Genomic DNA, 27,500 nt, shown 5'->3' with positions numbered 1-27,500 from the left:
TATATGTATGTGTGTATATGTATGTATGTATGTAGATATGTGTGGAGGCGCAATGGCCCAGTAGTTAGGGCAGCGGACTCGCGGTCATAGGATCGCGGTTTCGATTCCCAGACCGGGCATTGTGAGTGTTTATTGAGCGAAAACACCTAAAGCTCCACAAGGCTCCGGCAGGGGATGGTGGTGAACCCTGCTGTACTCTTTCACCACAACTTTCTCTCACTCTTACTTCCTGTTTCCGTTGTGCCTGTAATTCAAAGGGTCAGCCTTGTCACACTGTGTCATGCTGAATATCCCCGAGAACTGCATTAAGGGTACACGTGTCTGTGGAGTGCTCAGCCACTTGCACGTTAATTTCATGAGCAGGCTGTTCCATTGATTGGATCAACTGGAACCCTCGACGTCGTAAGCGACGGAGTGTCAACATGTAGATATGTACACTAGCCTACCTGCGTTATTAAAAGATGGCAACATTTCTATTAATTGTAGAGAATTGTGAGTCAATTCAGAACAGTAGGTAAAACAATAAATTTTGTACTTGAAGACTTTATACTTTCTCATTAATCCTTGAATATTACTAATATTTCATATACATGACAGTACATACCCACTGCCAAAAATAATCTTTTCTACTCTAAGCACAAGGCCCAAAATTTTTGGGGAGGAGGCCAGTCGATTAGATCGACCCCAGTATGCAACTGGTACTTAATTTATTGACCCTGAAAGGATGAAAGGCAAAGTTGACCTTGGCAGAATTTGAACTCAGAACGTAAAGACAGACAAAATGCCTGGTGTGCTTACATTTCTGCCAGCTCGCCACCCTCCACTGCCAAAAATAATGAGTGAAAGTGGTACCTAAACACATAGCCCATTACGTCATCAAATATAGCATTTTTACTGGCCCACTGATCAGTTTAATGATAGTGATTAAAAGTTAATTAAAACTGATACTATGATTGCAAAGAATATTCAAATATTCACAAATTTATATGTCATTTTCATTATTTCATCTCTTTTTTCATGATGCTGATAATGAAACTAGAACTTCTAAGGTTTTTTTCTGATGGAACTCATAGTTACATCATCATTTCTAAAAAGATTAATATTGTTCCTGTTCCTCATCTTACTGTTAGCAGTATAAAGCTAACATCATATTGGTATGGATGATGATTTAATAGACACAACTTAAGGGTCTTATTCAGCAGTGTGCAGAGTGTAAAAAAAATTTTAGTGAATACCCCTAAACCCTGCACAGAGGTAGGATGCTCATGTAGGTCTAAAAATGAATGCCCAGTAGGCGGTCAATGCAACTCCAAAGCTGTGGTCTACAGGATAAAGGTGGTGTCTATCAGTAACAGCAGCAATGGCAATGATAGTATCAGCAACAACAACAGCAGCCCCAACAATATAAGGATACAAACATGAAAACATGTCAGATCAATGGAGGGCCTTTTAAGCGGTGACTAAATAAGCACATGTCTTCTTTTAGGATCCCAGAGAGGTGCAACGTTAAGTCTTTGGCAAACTATATATGGTATTTAAAAGAAGAGGGCACTCCCTCTTCCATAGCAGATGAAATGGAAACTCCTGAAACAACCTGGATCAGATGATGCAAACATTTCTTGGTTGAGAGGACAAAGATCCTAAAAACTTCACTTGATCTGGAGACTTTCTTAAACTCAAAGAATGAGGTGTTAAGTCAGTGCTTTCATAAGAGAAAATTTGCGTTGAAGACATGGGTTTTCTAATTTGATGACAAGGGAACAGAAAACGTACATAAATGGATCCTTTTCAGACACAACTGGAATCATTCAAAGGAGGATAACTCTGTCTTACCCAGAAGGGGTTTTTGGTTTTGAAGACTTTCATTTCAGGGTTCCTTTTTTTGCGATCATTGTGGTAAAAACTGTGTTCTTACATCCAATAGTAAAGAGGTTATGTACCTCTGGTCAGCAGGTCTGACAAATTGCTTGTAATGCTAAGTGCAATATAGGTGACGTAAAATTAATGGTAACTTTCTGACCAGCCATAACTGTTGGCTACATAAAACACACACGCACACACACACACACACACACACACACACACACACAAACACACACACACACACACACAAACATACACACACACACATGCACACGGACACAGACACGCACATGCAGGCACAGACACACACATGCAGACACACATACACACACAGAGACACAGACACAGGCACACACACACACACACACACACACACAAATACATACATACATACATACATACATATATATATATATATATATATATATATATATATATATATATATATATATATATATATATATATATATATATATATATATATATATATATATATAAATAGTAAAGGCAGATTATTCGCAATTTACAACCGAAAGGTGGAAATATAGACATCACTAAAGTGACTACACTTTAGTGATGTCTATATATATATATATATATATATATATATATATATCCTCTTCCTCTCACATCTATTTCCTCCCACCTACCTCTCCTCTCCTCTTTTGCTCTGACACCTACTTCGTCTCTTCATTCCTACCCACCTTCTCCCTTCCCCTCTCCCTTCATCATCACCCCTCCCTCGTTACCCCACCCCTGCACATGCCAACCCCACCATCCCTATACATCTCATCCCACCCCCACCCCATCTCACACATTCCACTACCACTTACCCCGCTCTAACCCACCCTCACCCAACTCCAACCACCCTACCCACCCCACACTTGCTTCCCACACACCAACACCACCACCACAACACACACTACCATAGCACCCCACACTCACCATATCACACCACCTAATACACACTCACACTGACCACTTCCAAGCACCTACACCATCATCTACACACCTACACATGCACGCACACGTCAAGGTCACCAACCCCCATCCACATGCACATACACACTCTCATATACACATGCATGCACACCTTTGTTTTGGGATCACCACTACTTTATTATCTCCCCTTTTTCCTAGCTCTCCTGTCTGACCCCACTGTCCAGCATTTGCCATGACAGATTGCTAGCCACTAAACCTGTTTTATTTTCTCTCCCTGTTTATTTCTGTGTTCCTTTCTGTTGAAAAGCGTAGGCTTGAAATATAAAAGACTTTCTCACTTCCCGAGCATTAAACTAATATATCTGTTTGTTGTTTACACACCCATCTTCGTCTTTTGTTTGTATTTTGTAAATTCTCACTATATATATATATATATATATAATTATGTGTATTTCTTCTCTCTTAATAAATAAAAATTCTTCTGATAGAATAAATGGGTTAATAGAAACCAATGTAGCAAAGAACACAAAATAACTGTGGTTAGTTCCTGTTTTTAAGGCAGGAACTCCTTGAAATTTTGGGTATTTGAGTATATTTAAGAATTTAAGGATTGGAGAAAACGCATGTTATAATTGCATACTTTATTCCTACATATGTTTCAAAGGATTACAACCTGTGTGATCCATAGGGATCTTTGATATTAAAATTGTAACCTTCTCATCAGGGAAAGTATGGGAATCATCTTAAACGTAAGACATTATGACCGATGCTTTCCCTGATGAGAAGGTTACAATTTTAATATCAAAGATCCCTATGGATCACACAGGTTGTAATCCTTTGAAACATGTAGGAATAAAGTATGCAATTATAACATGCGTTTTCTCCAATCCTTAAATTCTTAAATGTATATATATATATAAATGTATGTGTATTTTTTCAATGTTTACAAATAATACGGAAAAAAATAAATAAATAGTTACCAGGGTAGCAACAATTCACATTAGTACCAAGGATGTAACAGCCTACTACTTGTAAGGGTAGAAATTCCAGAGTTTAGTAAAATGTTTTTCTATAAATGGAGTTAAATGCAGGTGTTATTCAAATCTTTATACTTCCAACATATGTTTCAAAGAAAACATTGGTATTATTCTAGAAGGAATGAAATTATGTAAAACAATGCAATCTTCTCATCAGAGAAAGAAAGAGAAACAAAATGCATCAATAAGACATTATAAACGAATGTGATTACTACATATATGATGAAGGGAAGGCTGGTAAGTCATTTAAAAAAAAAAAGTTAATAGATATAATGTCAAAGGCAATTTATAGAAAGAGAAGGAGGAGGAAGAAAGAAATAAGCAGAAAACTAAAAGTGGAGAAATATAGTGCGATAGGTGAATAGGAATAAAGATTAAAGGCGTGGAAATAGATATATTTAGCGGAAGTGAGATGTAAGAAGACAGTTTAAGGTCGAATTTTATAGACTGGTAGAAATTTCTTATAGGAACTAAAGGTATGTTTTTGCCAGTGTTTGCAACAATAAATGTGTTCCTTAAACGTGTTTACAAGAGGATTCTCTGTGAACAGGATGAAATACAGTTCATCATTACAGAGCGAAGAAAAAGATTTACCTTTATCATAAGGAAAGAACCTAGATAGAATATTCCATTCCAAATCAAATTGTTTATTATGTTCCTTTCGAGACCAAATTGATTTACTAAGCCCAGTATTGTTGTGTTTATTGATATGTGTAAATGTAGAATAATGGTTAGATATTCTTTTGGACAACTGAGATGAAGAACTACATATATATAAAAAAGATGTCAGAACCGGTAGTAATCTTACCTTGATAAATAGAATTTCTAGTGTTAGAGTTAATGCTAAGGAATTGAATGTAATTGGAATTTATATCAGAAATACTAATATTGTTGCTATTATTGTTCAAAGAATAATATCAATGTTAATAATATCAATGTTATTATTTTCATTAAGTGAATTTGCATTTAACAATTTATTGTTATGCAAAACAATAATTTGTGAAAGGTTTTTGGTGTTTGAAAACCCTATTCTGATTTGGTGTTAATGGATAATGGAATAGTATCTTGAATTTTTTGAGAAATTCTTACCTATAGCTTCATGAAACTGGTAAGGGAGGTTGGATTTGATCTGCTTACCATATAGAATTATCAACCAAACAGTTTTGCTAGGACATACCTTGTTATTAGGGTAATTATCTTTAAAAACCCTAGATGTACTTTTATAACGTAGGGTCTTAAAGAACAGTTATCCCCCTTATGCTACAAAATTACATTTCTTGATTTAGTGTTGGTATTCGAACTAAAATTTATATTGTTGTTACCGTTATGACTTGATTTCATGTCCTGATTACTAGAGATAGAATTAGTGTCAATAGGGTTAATATAGGTAATTTTTTCTTTATAACCTGCTTTAAGTAAGGCAGAATTATAAAATTTGGCTTTTTTCATGAAAATATCAACATTGGCTGATAATCTAGAAAGTCTATGTGAAATATTCCTAACTAAATTCCTTGTAATAGCCTTAAAAGGATTACTGAAAGAGCTAATATATTTTAAATTAGTTGAGGGTTTATGGTATGGGAAATATGAATCATTATGTAAGTTAAGGGTAATATCCAAAATCTTGGCTTTAGTTATATCATTGTCGAAAATAATGCTTAAGCCCATGTTTTGGAAAAATTTAACCAACCTATTTTTAACTCTTTGTAATTTTTGGTTAGAAGCATTTTGAAGGTATGACGAGCTTCTTTCAGTTTCCGTCTACCAAATCCACTCACAAGGTTTTGTTTGGCCCGAAGCTATAGTAGAAAACATTTGCCCAAGGTGCCATGCAGTGCGACCAAACCCATAACCATGAGGTTGGGAAGCAGGTTTCTTACAACACAGCCATGCCTATGCCTGTATATACATACATAAATATCATATATGCATGTGTGTGTGTTTGTGCATGTGTGTGTGTTTGTGCATGTGTGTGTGTGTGTGTGCGTGCGTACGTGTGTGCATGTGTGTGTGTGCGTGTGTATGTGCATGTGTGTGTTTGTATGTCTTTCTTCTTCTGTTTGTCCTCTACCATTTGACAATCACTGTTGGTTTGTTTACATCCTTGTAACCTAATGTTTCAGCAGAAGAGACTAGTAGAATAAATAGGAGACTTAAAAACTTAAGTACTGGGGTCAATTTGTTCAACTAAACCCTTTAAGGCAATGCTGAAATGACATGGCTGCAATGACTGAAACAAGTAAAGAAAAAGAAAGAAAGACCTTTTTTGCCACTCATTCTCATTTTATTTCATTCAACCACACTGATTCTTTCCTTGTTTGTCATTCTGGGCATTTGTGATAAACACACTTCAAAAACATGCCACTCATTTTCATTTCACTCACTTCCTCTGCATTTGTTATTTGACAGTTTCCCATTTCTACACTAATGTGTTTTTTGTTTACATAATAGCAAAGAAATACTCATTGCAAGTGACAAAAGTGTATATACATACATACACACACACACACACACACACACACACACACATACACATGATGTACGTATGTATACATGTGTGTGTGTATGCGTGTGTGTTTGTGTGTGCGTGTGCGTGTGTGTGCGTGTGAGTTAACTGTTGGTGTCAAAAGAATTTTATAATCATTTGAGAGAACGTGAAATAATTCCTTTTGGGAATAACGGTTCATGAAGCGCCCACATAAAGCTATAGATAACAGCATGTAGATATTGGGTTGAAAAATCCCATATTTATATGTTAATGTTTATAACTTTATGTGTGTGCTTCAGGATACACATACACACATCATCATCATCATTTAATATCCATGTTCCATGCTTGCATGAGTTAGATGGTTTGACAGGATCCAGTGGTCCCAAGGACTATATCATGCTCTAGTGCTTGTTCAGTAAGTGCCTTATTATACAGATATTGTGTATTTTAGCCTGTGTCACCCTCTTCCATTATTTTAGTAACTGTTCTGCCTCGCTTGTACTGGTGGGTAAGTCTTCCTCAGCACTTCACATTAATCATCATAATTCTTTGTTATCTCCTTCATGAGGTTCAGTGTCTCAAGAAACGTCTTCACCATGTGGTTCCATGTCTTCCTACATCTTTTCATTTATCAGGTTCCATCCAATCTAAGTGCTTGGCACTTCTTTATACAAGTGACTTCTGCTATGTGCATTACATTTTATTTTGTACACTATATCTAATTCCACTTGTATTCAACTTTGCTCTCAGCCAATTCATGTTCCTTTCTTCATTTACACTAATACAATCCATTAAGTGGAGAATGCCAACTTCATTTGTATTGAGCCATAGTCAGGACCCACGTCTTTTTGCATTTAAGACTTATCATTAAGCAGCATAACGTTTTGTATCCAAACAGCATAAAGCTACCATTTCTTCCAGAAGAGGAACCATTTGTTGCCAGCAGACATTAAAAAATTCCTTAACTTTTTCCACCATGTTCTTTTTCTGGTGTCTATACTTTCAGTATACACACTTCAGTTACTTACTAGGTCATCTGTGTAACAAAAATTATAATTAATTCTAGTGAGCCTTCTGAATATTTGTGAAATACATTTTGTATGCTAACTACTAATGTGCATCCGACACTCATAAAATATTTCTTCTTTGTCAGCCTGCCTATTATCCCAATTCACTGCTTTATTTATGTGCCTGTAACTTAGTGGTTCAGCAAAAGAGGGATTAAGAAAATAAATACTGGTGTAGATTTGTTTGACTAAACTCTTCAAGGTGGTGCTGTAGGAAGTGTGGGAATAGATAAGTAATATAAGAGAAAAGTACATGTTTGTTCGGTATGATTATGGTTAAGAGATTTCTTTTGGTTTGTTGTGGTAATTTTGTTAAAGTTTAGGGTTCAATCAGGCAAGGAAATAAAGGTGTAAGCAGAAGTGTTTATGACGTACTTTTTATACAGGGTTGGTTTTTGTGGCATTTTATGGTTCATGAAAGAATGTTTGTAGATAATACAGTTTGTTGCTGATCACAGGTCAGAATGTAATTGAATTTGGTGTTTGATGTTATTTGCATCATCCTCCCTTTTTAATACCTTTCTATAGGACATCACTGCCACCTGGTTTCTAACTCTTCATCTCGGTTTTTTTGTTTTTGTTTTTCGCTGAAGGACTTACGTATGAAACATCAAGACACTCTTTAGAGCTAATACTGTATTTGTTAAGTTAAATCTTGTCCTCATTGTGTAGCTGTTTTATATTGTTTATTGTATTTACACACACACACACACACACACACACACACACACACACACACACACACACACACACACACACACACACACACACACACACACACGCACACACACACATTTACATATAGTCAAAAATAGCGCCCGATTCCTGTTTTAGGGTTGATATGTATGACTTCCCTATTGGGAGATACTTTTGACTCCTAATTCTTGTTTGTTGTTTGTTTGCTATATATATTACAGTGTGCAAGAAAATAGAAATAGATAGATAAATAAATAAATAAATAAAAAAAATATGTTTTCAAATTCATTTATTCAGGCTTTTTACCTGCAATGTTCAAAGTGACCTCTCTCATGATTAATGCACAACTGCAATTGTGCTAGTACAGGGTTACACACATACTTGCAGAGTTCACTATCAAATTCCCCATACTTTACAGTAATTTTAACTTTCTATTCCTGGGGAGTGTGCCAGCCACACAATTGGATATGGCACCCAATGTACTTTCAAGGAAGGTTTCCTTGGAGCCACTGACAAACATGCCATGCATAATAAGGTGAGGGCTTCATCTTGCTGGAGATAACAGTCTTGATTTTGTACCTTGAACCAAAAGAAGGTTTGCAATATATCCAGATACTACTTGCCTCCAGTATCAGCTCCCTCAAAGAAGAAGGGACCAATTATTCCTAATGGAGATATGACTGCCCAAAATGTTACACCCAGTAAGTTCACTTCCTTATCAACTGTTACTCTTGGGTTCTCCTCAGCCCAGTAGGCACAACTATGTCTGCTAATAGTGCCATTGAGCTTAAAACATGTCTCATCTAACCACCCAATGCTGTCCAGCATTGATGCATCTCCATCAAGTGTGTAACAACCGTGCAAAGTGATGGTGACGAGAATGGCCCCTTAGTACATCACACGGTGGATACAATAAATATAAAAAGAATAAATGCATATATGAGTCAGAGGGAAAAGAGACGCAACCAGGTAGAAGGTTTAAGAGAAGCTTTATTGATATGCTAACATGTGTGACTGTGTGTGCATCATGTATACAGAATAGTGATATGTTAACATGTGTGACTGTGTGTGCGTCAAGTACAGAGCATTGAAAGAGTCTATAAGGAGAAGTTAGAAGAATGTTCATAGACACAAGAGTGAGAAATACCAGTTCGTAGTCAATTGTACACGATAGTTGAAATGCTGTATCAAGAAGTTGCGGCAATGATGCAGAGCTGGTTGAGGTACGTCATACATGAAGCTGTGGCTGCGTTGCACAGCCGGTTGGGGTACATGTCGCACGTGAAGTTGTGGCTGTGATGCAGAGCCGGTTGAGGTACGTCATACATGAAGCTGTGGCTGCGTTGCACAGCCGGTTGGGGTACATGTCGCACGTGAAGTTGTGGCTGTGATGCAGAGCCGGTTGAGGTACGTCATATGTGAAGTTGTGCTTGTGATGCAGAGCCGGTTGAGGTACATGTTGTAAGTGAAGTTGTGGGTGTGATGCTGTTGTCTGGGTCACTTGGTACAGGAGTTCTCACAGGTTGTATTTTCGCTGTTAACCATGGTGAAGTAATTCATGAACAGTGCTATGTTAGAACCTGTGCAGTGTTGCTTGCTGCTGTGTATGTAGAGAGATGATGTTGACGTTAGAACAAATGGTGGCGAAGGAGATGGAGGTCGTCGAATGCTGTTGGACGAAGTTGATGAGTCTCCATGTGGCTGCTGTTGTGTTGTCACTGGAACTGGCTGTGTCCTGTGTGGTCAGTGGCTAGACCTTAAAAGGTCTGGAACCAAAGACTCCAAGATGCGGAGAAGCTGGAGTTTTATAGGGAGCAGTTGGCTCAAACCGGGGTACAAAACAGGTTGACACACGTGACCTTATTTGAAGGCTGCAATTGGTTGGGTTGCATTTTGGCGCGTGATAGAGCAAGAGACAAATTGGACACAACAGGGTCCAAAAGTGCAGCCAAAGGCTAGCTGTTATCTACTACGTTTGTATGTATGTATATATAATAGAGAGGAGGGGGATTTCCCTCAAGTGTCCACTACAAGTCTAACCAGGAACTCTTCACAAAATTGAAGAAGGTGGTTGTCATCTCCATCATGAAGGGCATGCAGTAAGCATGAAATGTAAAGTTTCTATCTTTGCTGGTGAAGGATATACACAACACTTGACTGACGCACTCCCATCTCTGCAGATAAATGGAAAGTTGACTTTTGTGGAGTTCCTTGCAGTCTCTCGATGATTTCTTCAGGTTTTACTTCATTCATAGCCATTTTTGGACAACCACACTTTTCTACAGTGGCTACTGATCCTGTTGTTTCAAACTTCTTGTCAGTTGAATGTATGCTTCTTCCTTGGGGAGGGTTAATATCAAATTCTTCAGCCGAATGGCATGCCACCAGCAATTGGTTTCTATTGCATTTGTAGTAATATTTCCTGGATGCTATGCATTGATTTATTGAAAGCAAATTCATGGGTCAACTTCATATAAATTTAATAACTTTCAAAGCTGTCAATAAACCTGCAAAACAACAAAGAAGTGTGTGTGGAATGATTTAATTATCATGCATACCTGGATTTCCAAGGCAGCCTATATATATATATATATATATATATATATATCAACAGGGAGGCCAAGTGCATCTGTCCTTTCCCACAACTGATTAATAGATAATGCTGGATTGGCTACCCAACTCCATTCCCCTGTTATATAAACTATCTTCCTGTTAACACATACTTTACTTCATTACACTTCATTGCCCTTCATTTTAGCCTTCTAGTTTGCTGGTGTACCCATTAAAGTTTTCCTCCCTAAAATACAATTCTTCTCGTTACAAAAAGTCAGGTTAGGATATCAAAGAGTATTAACTACATGATACATTATCCAGACTTAGTAACTTTCAAAACTGTCAGTAATAACCTGCAAAACAATAAAGAAAGGCATGACTTCTCAGAAACTGGGCACTACTTTTGACTCACCCTGTATATGTATGTATGTATGTATGTATGTATGTATGTATGTATGTATGAATGTATGTATGTATATATGTATGCATGCATGCATGTATGTATGTATGTATGTATGTATGTATGTATGTATGTACGTATGTATGTATGTATATATGTATGCATGCATGTATGTATGTATGTATGTATGTATGTATGTATGTACGTATGTATGTATGTATGTATGTATATATATATGTATGCATGCATGCATGCATGAATGAATAAATCAATGAAGCATGTATGTTATTATTCAGTTTTATTTGTAGATTTTTTTTGCCAGTGGAGAAAGAGGCAGTTTCTAATTTACATCCAAGGCTCCTTTATTGGAATTTTAAACAACATTAACAAGGTATTTGTGTATGTTTGTATGAAATATTTGGAGTCAGTGTGTGAGCAGATTTCTGTTTTATTTTATTCATGTATTCTCATGCATATAGTTGCATGCCCAGACATCCACGTATATACTTAAATAATAAACTTCTGACAAGTTTTATATATTTTAGCAATTCTATTGATGGCTTGTTTTTGCAATCTTCTAATTGGCTTTCTTCTTTCTGGTTTTGAGAAGCTTAATTTCTCAAGATTGATACTGAGGTAATTTGCTACATGTCAATGCTCCAGTAATTACAGGTATAAATCTGAATGTGTAATCCAGGAAGAATAGCTATAAATTTCTTAATAGTTCAGCATAGGTTTTTTTTTTTGCTGATTTTTAGCTTCATGTTGACATCTGCTGGGCAGCTGATTTCCACTAACGTACATAGTTTTTATTCTCTTTCCCAAATCATTATGTCCAGCCTATTATGTTGGTATTTTATTGAGGGTTTCACTGGACATTCTACCAATACTCTTCCATGTTATGAGTGGTTATGGCCTCTACCACACTATGGGTTTGTATCTCTTTGGCCTCAGGATTATCCTTCTGATGGATCTCATTGTACAGTGTCTGGTCCACATCATGTCTCATTAGTAGTTAATAACAAATGATATTTTTGGACAACAGCTTATGATAAGAGCGATATCTTCAGTATTAATACCACAAAGTTAGCATTGGTTATAACATTTTAGTGTTTTCATCTACCCCTAGGTATGTGTAACATTCTTCATCAGGTAAAAGAAAAACAGTTAAGTCATTAATGGAGATGTTGCTAGTCTGGTTTATAGTTTTCTCTCTTTTCACAACTATATAGCAACATTCATCCTGACCAAATTCCAACTCCATATCTTTTTGAGGATATTGTAACCAGGTCATGGCTCTTTTTCAGCTCATGCATATTTCTTGCATACAGCTTCAAGTAATTCACAAGGAAACAGTGTGTAATTTTGGTATTTCTGTCCTGTGAACCAATGAGATATCCATCAGACTTCCTCAACATAAGTGACAAGAAGTTTACTGAAAGTATGAACAGCTGTCTCTTTAAAATATACCTCTGCAATACTGTATTTTATCAGTGATAATACATGTATGTATGTATGCATGAAAGCATGTACTTCTTATGTTATTCTCAGTCAGACAATCAATAAAGCTTCACTTCAATAACGAACTTAATACATTTCAATCATTAAGTATATATTCATTTATTCATGACAGTGTTATTACAGCATGCAAACAGTGTATCTATGCCAGAAATTGTATACCAGACTTGTATTTCATTAATTCATAGTTTTGAGCCCCAAACCAAGTCAAAGGCTGTAAATAAGAAAGAGACTATTCAAATATATTTTCCTTTGAATGACTAATGCCTACTCAGACTCTTGTAGTACATTACTGACCCCCAATAGTTACATGTAAAAGAGACATTTATTTCTGTCCTAATGGAGGTTAGTTAAAATGAAAGAATTAAAATCTTGACCTTCTCTAATGGAAGACATTAATCATCTATTTGATCAGTAAATAGAAAAATTCCATACTGAATTCATTGTAATAATTAAATAATATTTATCAAGACTTTTATTATTCAGTTGTTTCAATATAAATTCAATGAAACCATTTACACTGGATTACAGCTATAAGTATTGCCTTTTAATACAGTAAAATAACTCTCAGAAAGATAAACTATTCAAAAGTGTTATATTGTTCTTAATGTGAAAGTAAATAAGATAGCAGCCATATTGAGTTCTTCAGCTCAAATCTTCTGGAAGAATATTTTTTTCTTTGACTGGATAAGCTTGAAAAATGATGTTTATTTGTTAATTACCTTAGATTTAATATCTGTGTTTGAAAGCAGCATAAATTTTTAATAGATTTTACGAAAACAGCAATACTTTTTACACAAAGTTAAGAATATATAAGAAAACAATAGCAAAAGAAACCTGCAAACAACTCCTTGTATACTTCTCTCAAGAAATACAAAGTGACTTGATTCTTATTGCTTGCATGGGGACACTAGTAAAGGGACTCTTGATAAAAGTTTGTTCTTGGATAAAGTTTGAACTCAAGGTTGCTTTGTCCATGAATTATTATGTATAGGTTCAGGCATGGCTGTCTGTGTAAGAAGTTCGCTTTGGAACTACTTAGTTCACTTGTACGAATGTTGTTGGTTAGCATGGTATACTACAGCCTTGAGTTGACCAGTGTCCTGTGAGTGAAACTGGCTGACAGAAACTGAAGAAGCTTGTTGTATGCATGTGTGTATGTATGTATGCATGTATGTATGTATGTATGTATGCATTCATGTATGTATGTATGTATGTATGTATGCATGTATATATGTATGTATGTATGCATGCATGTATATATGTATGTATGTACGTATGTATATAGGCAGGCAGGTATGTATGGTGCAGGCATGTGGCTCAGTGATTAGGGCGTTGGACTCATGATTGTAACATTATGGTTTTGGTTTGTGGAGCTGGTGACGCAATGTGTTCTTGAGCAAAGCACTTCATTTCGTGTTACTACAGTCCTCTCAGCTGGCAAAAATGAATATTCCTGTGATGGACTGGTGTCGCATCCAGGTGAGGAATATATACACTGCAGAAACTGGGAAACCGGCCTTATGAGTATATATGACTTGGGAAAGAATTTTATCCATTTTTATGTATGTGTGTGTATAAGTGTTTGCAAAGGAATACCTGATACAGTCACTATATGTAAAGAAAGATTTTCTTAAATGTTATTAACTATTTGAAAGTTCTTTTTGAAAACAGAATGAAATGAGTCTTTTGGAGTGAGGTTTTCATCTTGCCATATTGAATGGTATATCTGTGAATGCTCAGTTGTTACAAACAGAAATAGATGAGAGAAATGAATGCTAGAATAAATATGTTTCTTCAGAAACCAAAATACTCCCAACACTTAATACATCATGCCATAATCAAAAAGAGGGAAATCTCAGTCTCTGTCTCATGGAGAAATACTCACAATGAGGGTGAAAACAAAAGCAGAAATATAAATATTCCATTTGTAGATAAAAATTATCAACTACTAAAGGCAAAAGAAGGATATTTTATAAGAATTCTAAGTCTGAAACTAAACCAGAAATAGTCAACACTACTACTAAAATCAAATTCCTCTATCCAGATTACTCTATAACTTATGGTTTACAAAGTTAAACAAAGAAAATGCTTACAAACAATACTAAAACTTCATTCCAAAAGGTTTGTGTCATTCCGTTTAACACCAAAATGTTTTTAAAATGTTAATAACCTTTAACAAAATATTTCTTTTCTAATGTGTGTGTGTGTGCACATATGTGTGTGTGTGTGTGTGTGTGTGCACGTATGTGTGCGTAAGTTGTCTAACATTGCATAAACCAGGAAAAAATGCACTCGTATACTTGTTAATAGAGTGGGTATATTATCCGAAGTGTACAATATTATATATCCATTACAGCCGATCTTACCAATTGGTTTCGTGCTAGAGATTCAATAGAATTTTAAGTAACAATCCAATTATATAACCATATGCTCATCGGAGGTAGCTGATATGGAATGACATATGGCAACTGCTCTCTATTGTTGGAAGTGAATGGACACATCTGATTTGCAGTTCCTGCTGAAAAAGATGATGAAATGAAATGAGTACGGAATTAAGCTAAGAGTTATGTTCCTTGGTACCAAAACCTTGCTACTGGGTTGGTTATGTTGCAAGCTGGTGAAAGTTATTTTGGAGTGTTTATGAGAAATGTGTGTGTCCTTAATGTGTACTTGTGGAAATGGAATATGTGTAGTAGTGTTACATGTATACCCTTTGCAGGGGGTGTAGGCATACACATCAGTGTTTTCTTTCTATTATGTATTGATTAAGGTCGTGTGGCCTTTATGTGTGCATGTGAGGTGTGTGTAGGGGTACAATGTGTGTAGGGGTACAATGTGTGTAGGAGTTTATATTGGGTGGGGGTGGAAAACAGTCTATTTGGTGGGTGCCTGCCATGTTGGAGCATGCACGTTTATATGTGGGTATGTTAGTGTATGCTCTGGTTAGACTCTTTGCCAGACTCCAGGGCATTAACAGAGGGCCGAGGCTGGAGGACTGGTGATTGTAGTCATGATGGGACATGCAATTATGATAGGATGTACTTCCTTTCATGTGGGCAAGGATTAAAAATTTCCCTTCTGCTATTCAGGTAATGCCTGGGTGCTGGATGCTCTTTAAAATTGCTCTTTTCTCAGCCAGGCATAACCTGCACTTCCTGCTGCTATTGAAATATCGTTAACATTTCTCTAGGTTCTTCCACTTTATACTGTATTGGTGGTGTTTTCATTCAAAGGCCAAATGTGCTTGGCCAGAGTTGTGGCGTTGTGCCTCATCAAAGTAGCTCTCACTGACTTGCAACATAACCAACCTAGTGGTGATGTTTCGGTACCAAGGGACACAACTCTTAACTTAATCCCCTACTCATTTCATTTCATCATATATAATCACTTCTTGACTGAGATACACAGAGCTGCTCACCTCTTCTATTTCATCACCTCCAACTGTTGATCTTCAGGTCAACTGCTGAACCCCTGAAATCCAGTTCGTCTAGCATGGTTTGTAGCTGATCAGTACTCTCTGCTATCAGTGCTATGTCATCAGTGAATCTTAGATGGGTGAGCAGCTCTCTGTTTATCCTTATGCCTCTGTTCTAGTACATGTCTAGTATGACCATCTCATGACACTGTGAAAAGCTGAGGAGAGATGGTGACTCCTTCCTTGACACCCTTCACCACCGGAACGTTCACTGGTGAGGATAACAGGGCCACATTTGTTGTGCACCTGGTGTTTGCCTTCCTAAGGTGGGTGACATACTGCATCATGAAGGGTAAGAACAGGATAGAGAGCATTCAGCTTGGCGAAGGATGTGCTGAAAGTGAACCAAGACAAGGCAACTCATGCCAATCTCTTTAACAGCACAGTTTTGCCAGCAATGCTATATGCATGTGAGACTTGGGCTTTGACGAAGAGAGAGCAACAACATCTACTTACAGTACAGAGAGCCATGAAAGGTCTCGCTAAGAGATCACATTCAGTGCAAGGAGATCAGGGATAGAACTGGAGTGAATGAGACTGTTTTGATCCATACATGTAACTCCCAATAAATTGGTTGAGTGCCCTTCTTTTGTTTGTCCATCAAAATGCAACAGGTGTTGATGTTGCAGATGTGAAAGAAGAACAGTGATTGAAGTTGATGTTGGCTCCAAATTTTATTTACTGTTACTTTATGTAAAATCATACTACAACAGGCAAGGATGTGTAGTATAATCGAGAATTAATTTTCCTTGTATAAGTGTGTATAATATTCTTGTCAGTGTAGTAGTAAGCAAAAGATAGTGATAGAGTGATGTTTGTTAGAAGAGAAAACTGAGCCAGTGAAAGTGAGAGCGAGTAGAGGGAAGTTGTATGTATCATAGCAGCCAATTGTTTCCTTCTCCCTCTGGACATTTGCTTCTAGGTGTCTGCCTGTTGGTTGCCTCTCACTTTTTCTGATGGAACTTTAGTATTTATAATTATGAAGACTAGCCACAAAAAGAGGTATATAGCCAAGAACAATGGGCAGCTTGATGTAGGTCGTTCCTTATCTAATTTCAACTTTTGATAGCATAGAAGAGGTCAAGAGTTAAATGGAAAATACCTAAATTGACTTGGCAAAACCATGTGTTGAATGTAACACCTGTTAACTATCGGGGGGGGGGGGGGAGGGTTCTGCGAGAAAAATGCTGTTGAAATCTACTCTATGCCCAAATGAAGTCACTACATAAATCATATGTAATTAATATAGATAGCTAATGAGCAGTTTGAAATGGAAACTATATTTCACATCTGGCTTGGACCAATTACCAACAACTTTGTAAGGACTTCCCTCATAACTATTCATTGCCACAGTTGAGGGGTTTATCTTGTAAGTTATTTGGTGACCTCACTGATGTTGGTGCCAAGTAAAAAGCACCTAATAGACTCCATAAACTGGTTGGCATTAGAAAGGGTATCTAGTTGTAGAAGCCATGCCAAAACAGATAGTAGAGCTTGGAATAGTCTTGCCAGCTCCTCTCAAACCGTCCAACTTAAGTCAGCATGGAAAATGGATGTTAAATAACGATGATAGATGTATGTATGCTCGCATAAATTTGGGACTTGAACTTCAGTAAATTTTGAGTGACAGTTTACTATTGCAGCTGAGTTAAAGCTTCCTTAATCTTGTTTATTCTATAAAAAACTTTTAATTGATTGCAGAGCAAGCAGTGGAGACATTGCTTCAATTCTCTGATATACTTTTTCTCTTTTATAAAAGAAAGTGATGTTCTGATGAAATGTTTTCTTTAGAGGTAATACCTAGAAATAAAAAAGACTCTCTTTGTCACTCTTTCACTCTACCCCTTTCTCTCTTTCTCTCTTTCCTCCAACTCCCTATTTCTTCACTCAATGTATTTCTCTTCTTTACACACCCACATTCTCTCTCAAATAAGAAATAGAAAAAAAGAAAGGGAAAATTAATCACTTAATTGCTAACAAGGGAAACAAAACCATGAATGGATGTCTTATAATTTTATACAATTCAGGCAGTTAGCCTGCATAAGAATGTTATTTTGTACTGCTTAAAAGAAGGATCTACGAACTATGTGTGATATACTATATATGTTTGAAAATTATGAGTTGTTACTAAGAAATGTCATTTAACTCTTGCTATTCATTGAGTGGCAGCTAATTCATTGAGTGGCAGCTAATTCATTGGAAAATAATGGGAAGGACATTTTTGCTTGTAGGAGTAGTCAAACCTGTTGCAGTTTGTTTACTATATCAATGTTTGTAAAACAATATAAACAAAGGGTCAAGGTCAAGAAATCAGGACATTTATAGCAACAATCAAGCTGAACATCACTGAGAGTTACATTTTTTTTTATGTGTATTTTATTACTTTAGCTGGAGATCTCTGAAGGACTAGCCTTATGTGTGACATTGATAATCTCAGCTGGAAGTTTGTAAGAGTGTAGCTTGCTTTGTCAGTTCTGAAAGTCTTAAGTTAGCAGTCTCTGACTGACTGGTCTTCTATAGAGCTTTGATACTCACAGGGTACTACTTACATCACACATGACATTAATGACACAACCAACCCCTTTACAAGAGACAGAAGAGGCTATACGGGCAAACTGTATATAGGGAGAGGGAAGTCCTATATTCAACCTTCATCAGCCTTCATAGCTTTAGAGATAGAAGTGTTCACATCTGTTGCAGCTATGGCATTAGTTTTAGTGGCAATAGTAACAGCAATGTGAACAACTTTCTCCTTCTCTGACATCATTTTCCCCATTCCTATGCCAACTGGAAAAATGATGTCAGAGAAGAAAGTTGTTCACACTGCTGTTACTATTGCTACTAATACTATAGCCATAACTGCAACAGGTGTGAACACTTCTGTCTTAGACATATCGCAACACTTGCAATAGATTATGTTGACAACCTACTTAGCCAAGCACAGTCCTCAACCACTTTCCTCTCATTAGGGTTAGGAACAAGTTAAATGGTTTAGCTATTAGGATTTTAGAAACCAAACAACAGAAATATTTTTTGATCTATTTATATGAAATATGTGGGTGTTTCTGATGTTAACAGCTGTGAGGTTGGTTAGCAGGTTGTTGGGAATAGATTTTCTATTTGTTTTTAGCATACAAAGGATGACGGCAATGAAGTAAAAAAGAACACAATTTCTATTTACACTAGTGCCCTACTCCCACTACCACCACCTATACTATTATTATTATTAACACTATCCCACCTTCCACTAACACCACCAATATCTTTGATAACCTCAATGCCTAAAATCATTAGAGTCACGAGCAAAACGAGGAAACCTTTACATAATGTCTCAATTTCTTAGAAACAGCAGCCAAACTTCTATCAAGTTACACTCTACTAAACATATAGGATGGTCACAGCTGGAACACCATTAATCATAGGTCTACTCAATCAGAAGCATCCTCAAAAATAGTAATAATACAACACATTAAATAATGTAGTCTTAGGTAGACAATGTTTGAATATAAGATGAAATGGTTGTGGCTAGGAATATTTTGATGATAGGTCTGTACAATTACAAGGTTGATGACAACTTGTCTAGACTTACTTTCCTTTCAATTTTTTCTTCCCTTATTAGTTTCATTACATTATAGTACATATGTCACAGACATGGGTGTGTTGCATGAAGTTTACTTCCCAACCGCATGGTTCCAGTTTCAATCCCACTGCATAGCACCTTGGGCAAGTGTCTTCTACTATAGCCTCGGGCCAACTAATGCCTTCTGAGTGGATTTGGTGGACGGAAACTGAAAAAAGCCCATCATATATATGTGGTCTCATCAATAGGTATCTGGACTGTTGCCATCAGAGGTTGTAAGAAATTTATTGATGAAAAATCAATTGCAATATATTGGTCCAATTAATTGATTGGAGTCGTACTGCCAATTAAATAATTGATTGCTATCATATCAATTAATTGCAATTAATTGCAGTTAATTGCATCATTGTCAGCAAAAGTTTTTCAAATGGCTCATACTTCATTCAACGTTCAATTGGCAAATACAGTGTTCTATTATTATTTGAGGTATTGTGTTGACGCCTTTGTTCTGACTGCTGAGAATGATTCATACATTCTGTTGTGTTTAGGAATTGACTATTGTGTATGTTGTCAAATAATCGCTGTTGAGTGATTCTTGGTTCTGACTGCCAAGAATGATTCACACATTCTGACTTCAAGTCATTAAATCGTAACTTTGCCTACAATGCAGTTGTATCTTGAATTCCACTCCAACATATTAACTGAATCAGACTTTCATCAGTGGGGTGGCAAAATATCTTCTATTTTAAACTGTGGTGAAATATCTTTTATTTTAAACTAACCTGTGCCATGTGAAAATGAGCAAATTGTCAGAAAATATTTTAACCAAACAGGCAGTGAACATGTATGGAAATGCAAGTGTAGAAAATAGTTGACCCAGAAAAAAAGGAACTGGATGGACAAATCTTATGAATCATATAAAAAAACCAGCATCCAAAGTTTTCTACTATACAAGCAACTGGACGACCATTTTTATCGAGTTTTCTTTCTCCAAGAAGTAGTTTGGTCATTCGCTTGGCCTTAAATGTTTATGGTTGGATTGAGTGGGTGTGTATTGGTTTAAAACCATTTTCCTTTACTGAAGACCCACTGACTCATAAGTATATAAACTTGGGAAGAATGACAAATATGACCTTAAAGAAATACATGGAGAAACTTACCCAAGAAGTGGAAAAGAAAATATCTGATGAACTTACAAGTAAATTTTTGTTGGTAATCAGCGGTTGGACTAAGAGTTTGATGCATTTCATTGGACTTTTGCATCTTATCTGTGCAATTATCAAAATGACTATTGTACTGTTTTGCTGGCATTTTTGCCAATGGTAAGTGAAACATCATTCTCTGCTTCTGATTATGTCGAATTTATAGAGTATGTGCTAAGTGTCTATAACAAAAATTTAGAAAATGTAGCTATTACCGGAGATAATACTGAAGTGAACAAATCTATAGTGAATTTGTATAAAACAACACTGATTGGATGTGCCTCTCATAAATTCAATCTAGCTGTTTCTGTTTATCTTGGCAAGTGGGAAGTTCTGCTTGATAAAATGGATATGTTGATGGGCAAGCTAACATTATTAAAACTTGTGGGTAAACTTTGGGAAAAAATGCATTTGCAACCTATACAAAGAAATAAAACAACCGGTCCAGTATACAAAGAAACAAAACAATCGTTTCAAGCTGCTTTTAGACTCTTTTCAAGGCTATGCAAAGCTAGTTGATTATCTGTCGACTTCAGGCGATCATAATGATCTGCAGATTCTAAAAGACAATTTAGTAAAGTTATGTTCAGTAACAGTTGCCTTGCAAAGAACAGAAATAAATTTAAGAGAAGCTTGAATTCTTTTATGTTCAGTAACAGTTGCCTTGCAAAGAACAGAAATAAATTTAAGAGAAGCTTGAATTCTTTTTGATGAAATTCTCACATTGTATCCTTACAAGGAGGTTAAAAAATATTTGCTTCCATCAGCAGCCATTGTGCACAGCCCAAATTTTGAAGTGGAGTTGTGAAAATTTTACATGTAGAAGCAGAGCTAAATGCGGATGAAGTGGCATCAGCTGAAAGTGGTAGCAGACACATCACAACAGTCTAATTTACCTGTAGAAGATGACTTTGCTTCAATTTGTTCGAAAAAATGCAAAAAAGATAAAATTTCACCTCAGCAATATCTGAAATGTAGATTTTTGTTACCAATGTTCATCATCTTGGAATGTTTCTTCAGCTCAGCAGGTTACGCTTTTAATGGTTTTCAGCAATACTTAAAACCAATGAATCTAGAAATGCAATTATTTCTAAAAGTCAATCATGCTTTCTGGGATGAAGAACTAGTTTCAGAAATCTGCATTTGTTCATGACCTTTTCCTATATTAGAACATTTTAATTGTGCTACTCATTTGATAAACTCTTTCAGTTAAAGACTTTCAATTTTTTTTTTTTCAACTTCTGTACAATGTAGAGTACATTGTTGTTTGTTACCTATTCTAAATCAATAAAATTGAACTTTGAACATTTTCTGATCATAAAGGTTTTTTAAAACTATAAGATGTGCCTTTTATTTTCTTATCATTTTGGTTCTTATCTAAATCAAAGCTAACACTCCAAAATATATGGTGTTTTTACAGTCAGCAAAATAATTGACAATTAACTGCAATAATTGATTGGCTTATATCCCAATTAAAATTAATTGATTGCTAGGCAAATAATTGATTGGAAAGGTTCCAATCAATTATATACAACCCCTGGTTGCCATAGTAAGGAAACTAAAGCACACAGAGTGAAGCTGCTTGGCACTGATTGATCTTGAACTCTGCTGTGCATGTGCACCAAGTTTTAGCATTCTAGCTCACTTCCACTGTTTACAGCAGTGCTTGGAAGGAAGGTGTGTAGTGTGTGATCGCTGCATTGATCATGACAGAGGAAGTTGAGCAGAGAACCTGCATCAAATTTTGCCAAAAGCTTTGTGATATCTGCTCAGAGGCCTACGTAAAGTTTTCAAAAAGTTTTCATCGTTCTCGATACAATCAAGGTGATCTTTTGCAACTGAAACCCGAGTATCCTTTTGGTCAGCTGAAAACAGTTTTGGCATAACCTTGGCAGACACACGTCTCATACACAAATCTTCAGTGATAATGGACTGCACTGAACTGTAACTAATCAGTACATTCTCTGATAACTCACGGATGGTGATTCAATGATTTCCTCTCAAAGCTGCATGCACATCCGTGATGTTTTTCTCAGTTCAGCTGGCTGCAGGTCTCCCAAAACATTTGTCAATTCGACATTTTTTCGGCCATCCTGGAAACGTCTGAACCACTTGTACACTTGTGTACAGTTCATACACTCCTCTTCATACATTTTCTGCAACTTTGTGTAGGCCTCTGAGCAGGTATTGCCATGACAACTTTCTCTGTCATGGTCAGTGTGATGATCACACACTACACACCTTCCTTCCAAGCACTGCTGTAAACAGTGGAAGTGAGCTAGAACGTTAAAACTTAGTGCACATGCACAGCCGAGTTGATGGTCAATCTTTTCCAAGCGACATCACTCTGTGTGCTTTACCTTTCACTGTTGTTGGTGGTGGTGTTGTTAATGCTGGTATAGGGGGCATCATCAGTGGTGGAGTTGGTGTTGGTGCTATTGTTGGTGTCTCCGTCGGTGCTACTATAACCAAAATTTTTGTTGGAGCTGTTATTGGCGCTATGTAGTAGTGATTATTGTTTCATTATTAGCATTATCATTAGCAATGGTGCTGCTGCTGTTTCTGCTAAAGTTGCTGCTGTTGCTATTATTACTGCTATTCCTGCTACTGCTGTAGCTGCTGAAAAGGCTGCTGCTGCTATCAAGGTCAGAATCCACCTCAACCTCGTATATGACCCCTTTGGTTTTGCATTGGTTTTGCATTGGTCTCCAACTGGGAATCTGCTGTAGTCCTGGTTTGTTCTACATGCACAGTTTACAAGTGTATGTAGATATTTGTAGTACATTCAGGGATATTTATGCATGAAAAGTTGCTGTTGTTGGTGTTTGGCTTCAGTTCATTCCTGATCCAACAGATCTATAATCTAAGACATTCCACTTATGACTGTCCCAACTTTCATTTAGACATATGCAGCAATGAAGTCTTCATTCTCTCTTCAAAGTAATAAAATATGTTTTGGAGAAAATTCGGTTGATATTTCTAACAGTTCAAAAAAGTTATGTTGAGGCTCTGCCTTGGCATGTATTTCTGAGGTCTATTAGCAAATTTGCAGGGATCTGTCTGTGCTGTGTATTTGTGTTTATGTGTGTATGTGAATGTAGGCTCACATGCAAATGTATATGGATGTATAAAAAATGTGTATGTGTGTATATATGAATGCACCTGTGCATGTATATACATATATATGTCTGCTTGTGTGTGTATGAGTGTGTGTGTGTGTGTGTGCACGTGCATTTAATGACCTGAGGTTTAACAACAACAATAACAGTAACAAATACAATAATATCTACTAATACTCCTACCACCACCACCACCACCACCATCACTGCAACCGTCAGCATCCCTTTACCACCACTACTCTCTCCACAACCACCATCACTGTCACTACCACCAACGACAACACCAATAACAACAGTGACAATGCCACCACCATCACCATCACCGTCACCATCATCATCATCACCATCACCACCACTGCCAGCACACACCACATTCTGACTTTTGCCAACCACCACTGTCCTCACTAACTCCACCAGCAATGTACCACCACCACCACCACCAACTCCACTAATGACACCGTCACCATCATCACCATCACTACTAGTAATTTACCATTTCTACTGCCACTGCTGTCACCATCACCACCAGCACCATCAACGCCACTGCCAGTAACACACCACCACCATTACCACCACCACATACTGCCACCACCACTACCACTTACTGCCACCATCACCGCATATTGCCACCACCACCACCACCACCACTGCCGCCGCCACTGCCCCCCCCCGGCACCATCGCCGCCGCCACCACCACCACCACCACCACCTAGAATAACACTAACAAGTGGTGTCCATCACTAGGATGTTGCACTTTGGCATTAAAAGATTTGTTGTTATGAAATTACAAGGCATACACCTGTCAAAAGAGAGATTGAAAGTTGCCCCCTTCACCACCACCACCACCACCACCACCACCACCCCAACACCAGCATGATGGAAGAATAGGTGGTAGGGATAACAATGATTGTGGAGGTAGGTGGGGAGTAATGATGACAATGAAATCATGGTGTTGGTGATGGTGGCAGCAGTGGTGGTGGTGGTGGTGGTGGTGGCAAATATTTAGTCCCAGGCCTGATTGAACATGTTGCCCGTTTTTCAAAGTATTTTTCAGTTATGATCATCCTGCGTTTTTTTTTTTATTGACACAGTGTATCTAGGACTACATTATCCAAAATGTACCTCACTTTGTTAAGATAATTTAATTTTGAAATGATAGAAATTTGGCTGTTGTTCTTAGCAGGTTGAGTGACCACATAGAGGTTCTTTCTATATTGTTGCTGTTGCTGTTAGTGGTAGTAGTAGTAGTAGTGGTAGTAGTGGTGGTGGTGGTGGTGGTGGTGGTGTAGATTAAGAGGGTAGTGATGTCTGCAGTCCTGGAGGTGGGGGAACAGTAATGCTACTGTTGTTGGTAGGGGTTGCAATTGAGCACTGAATGCTGAAAGGGATAAGAAGTGGTGGTGGTGGTGGTGGTGGTGGTGGTGACAGTTGAGATTTCCAGAGTGGCAGTGAGAGTGATGATGGTGGTGGTGGTGGGGGGATGTGGGTGTATTGTTTGGGAATATGGAAGATTAGTAACAAAGGTAGAGGGGTTGAGAGTGACATGTCTAATTTACATCAGTTTTTAGATAAGATCCGCTGAGTTGTTTTATCAACCTCAGTTTCTGAATAATTTTCTATGTACATCTGTCTGCAGTCTTGACTTTATCACATTTTGAGCAATACAAAAAAGAGACTTAAAAAAAAAAACCCTGAAAATCTATTAGTGATAACTAAAATGACCAAAAGACTCTGAAAAAAAGAAAAACACAACAGAATTTCTATAATTTTTTCCTACATTTTTGGTCTTTAAAAGAAAAGAAAAGAAAACAAAATGGATTTATTACAATTTCTTGCAATGCACAGGTAAGCATGTTAGAATCTTAATTAAGTATTTATTTGCATTTATTGGTAAATTTGGAGAGTGGACAGAAAGGTAATTTTAAATGAGGATGAGGTACAGTTGAATGATAGCCCCCCCCCCTCCTCTCACTGTTATTAACTGTTACTTCTTTTATTGATCTTAAAATGGTGAAAGTGAAAATGAGTTCTAAAAACATTTGAACCCACAGAAACAAAAGTAGATATTGCAATGTATTTTGTTAGGAGCTCTGTGATATCATTTATGAAGGATTGGTCTTCTTTTATTTGTCTTTATTGCTATCAAATAACTAAACTAAATATTAAGTAACTAAGATTGATTTAGAACTGGTTATCATCATCATTTAATGATGATAAACTTTTCCATGTTTGCAAGGATCAGATGGAATTTGTTGAGTTAGATTTACTGCATCTGAATACCCTTCCTCCAGCCAACCCCCACCTGTTTCAAGCAAGGTAATATTTTCTCATGATCAGATGTTTTTCATGGAAGACTCAATGATGCTCATTGATAATCATCATGTGATTTTCAAACACACACACACACACACACACACACACACACACACACACACACACACAAACACACACACACAAACACACACAAATACTTACAATGAGCTTCTTCCGGTTTCCATCGACCAAATCCACTCATAAAGCTTTGGTCAGCTTGGGGTTATAGTAGAAACTTAAGACGCTGTGCAGTGGGACTGAACCTGAGACCACATAATTGAGAAGCACGCTTCTTAATCACACACCCATGCATCTGATAAGAAATCATTGGTTTCAAACTTTGGCACAAGGCCAAAAATTGTTGGGGGAGGGTGCAAGTCAGTTACATTGATTCTAGTGCTCAACTGGTACTTATTTTATCGACCCTACATTGATTCTAGTGCTCAACTGGTACTTATTTTATCGACCCTGAAAGGATGAAAGTTGACCCTTGTGACATTTAAACTCAGAACCTATAGTCAGAAGAAATACTGCTAAGCATTTATTCTGGCGTGGTAATGATTCTGCCAGCTGGCCATCTTAATTTGATATAAAATTATTAACACATGTAATACACAACTTAGAATATCATAATTAGTGTCCTAAATTTATTAGGGTCCTTGGTCAAAATATAGAGGCATCAATTTATTAGGGTCCTTGATCAAAATATATTGGCATCAACCCCTGATGCCAATAAGAGATCATCTTCTGCATTTATCAATCCATTGTTAAATTAGACTTCCTGAATAGGTAGAATAAAACAATGAATTTGAAACTAGTGGCAGGAGATGCTAACATCCATTTTTATCATTTCTTATATTTAATTAAATCTACTGTATAATTTGAAACAACACTGCCTCTGACAGTAAGTTTAAATGAATCCAGTCCATTATTTGAGCATTTTCAAACTTTTCACTGTAGAGTAGTTATTTTCTGTTATCATTCTTACTGTGAATGATAATCATTCTTGGTTTATGATGGAACAATATTTTTGGCATAGAAGCATTCTGAATGAAATACGAATTGCTCTACCAGACTTCTTTTAAGGCACTGTCTTGGCCAAGTTCTCACCAGAAATTTCAAATCTTAAGGCAGTTCAAGTGAAGTTACTCTGACTTGAATTACACTATCAAACTTTTATTGGAATGATTGCAGCACCACTGTTGCTGCTGCAGCAAAGAACACACAAACACACACACACA

General features: G+C 36.9%; 1 protein-coding gene across 2 annotated transcripts in view; it reads left to right on the top strand.

Moving 5' to 3' along the window:
* The window catches only part of LOC106871649 (uncharacterized), an 88,059-nt gene that overhangs the window by 30,511 nt on the left and 30,048 nt on the right, over positions 1 to 27,500 (top strand). Inside the window, exon 1 of one of the 2 annotated variants that reach the window (XM_014918232.3) lies at positions 25,386 to 25,791. The exons of the other annotated variant lie outside the window; for it this stretch is intronic. The gene's annotated coding sequence lies outside the window, so the exon portion shown is untranslated. Of the gene's footprint in view, positions 1 to 25,385; positions 25,792 to 27,500 lie in introns of those variants that run through there. 2 annotated transcript variants of the gene reach the window in all.

Source organism: Octopus bimaculoides, chromosome 19, assembly GCF_046866305.1.
Source record: "Octopus bimaculoides isolate indiv1 chromosome 19, ASM4686630v1, whole genome shotgun sequence".
NCBI lineage: Eukaryota > Metazoa > Mollusca > Cephalopoda > Octopoda > Octopodidae > Octopus > Octopus bimaculoides.
This window is presented reverse-complemented; position numbering and strand designations above follow the sequence as displayed.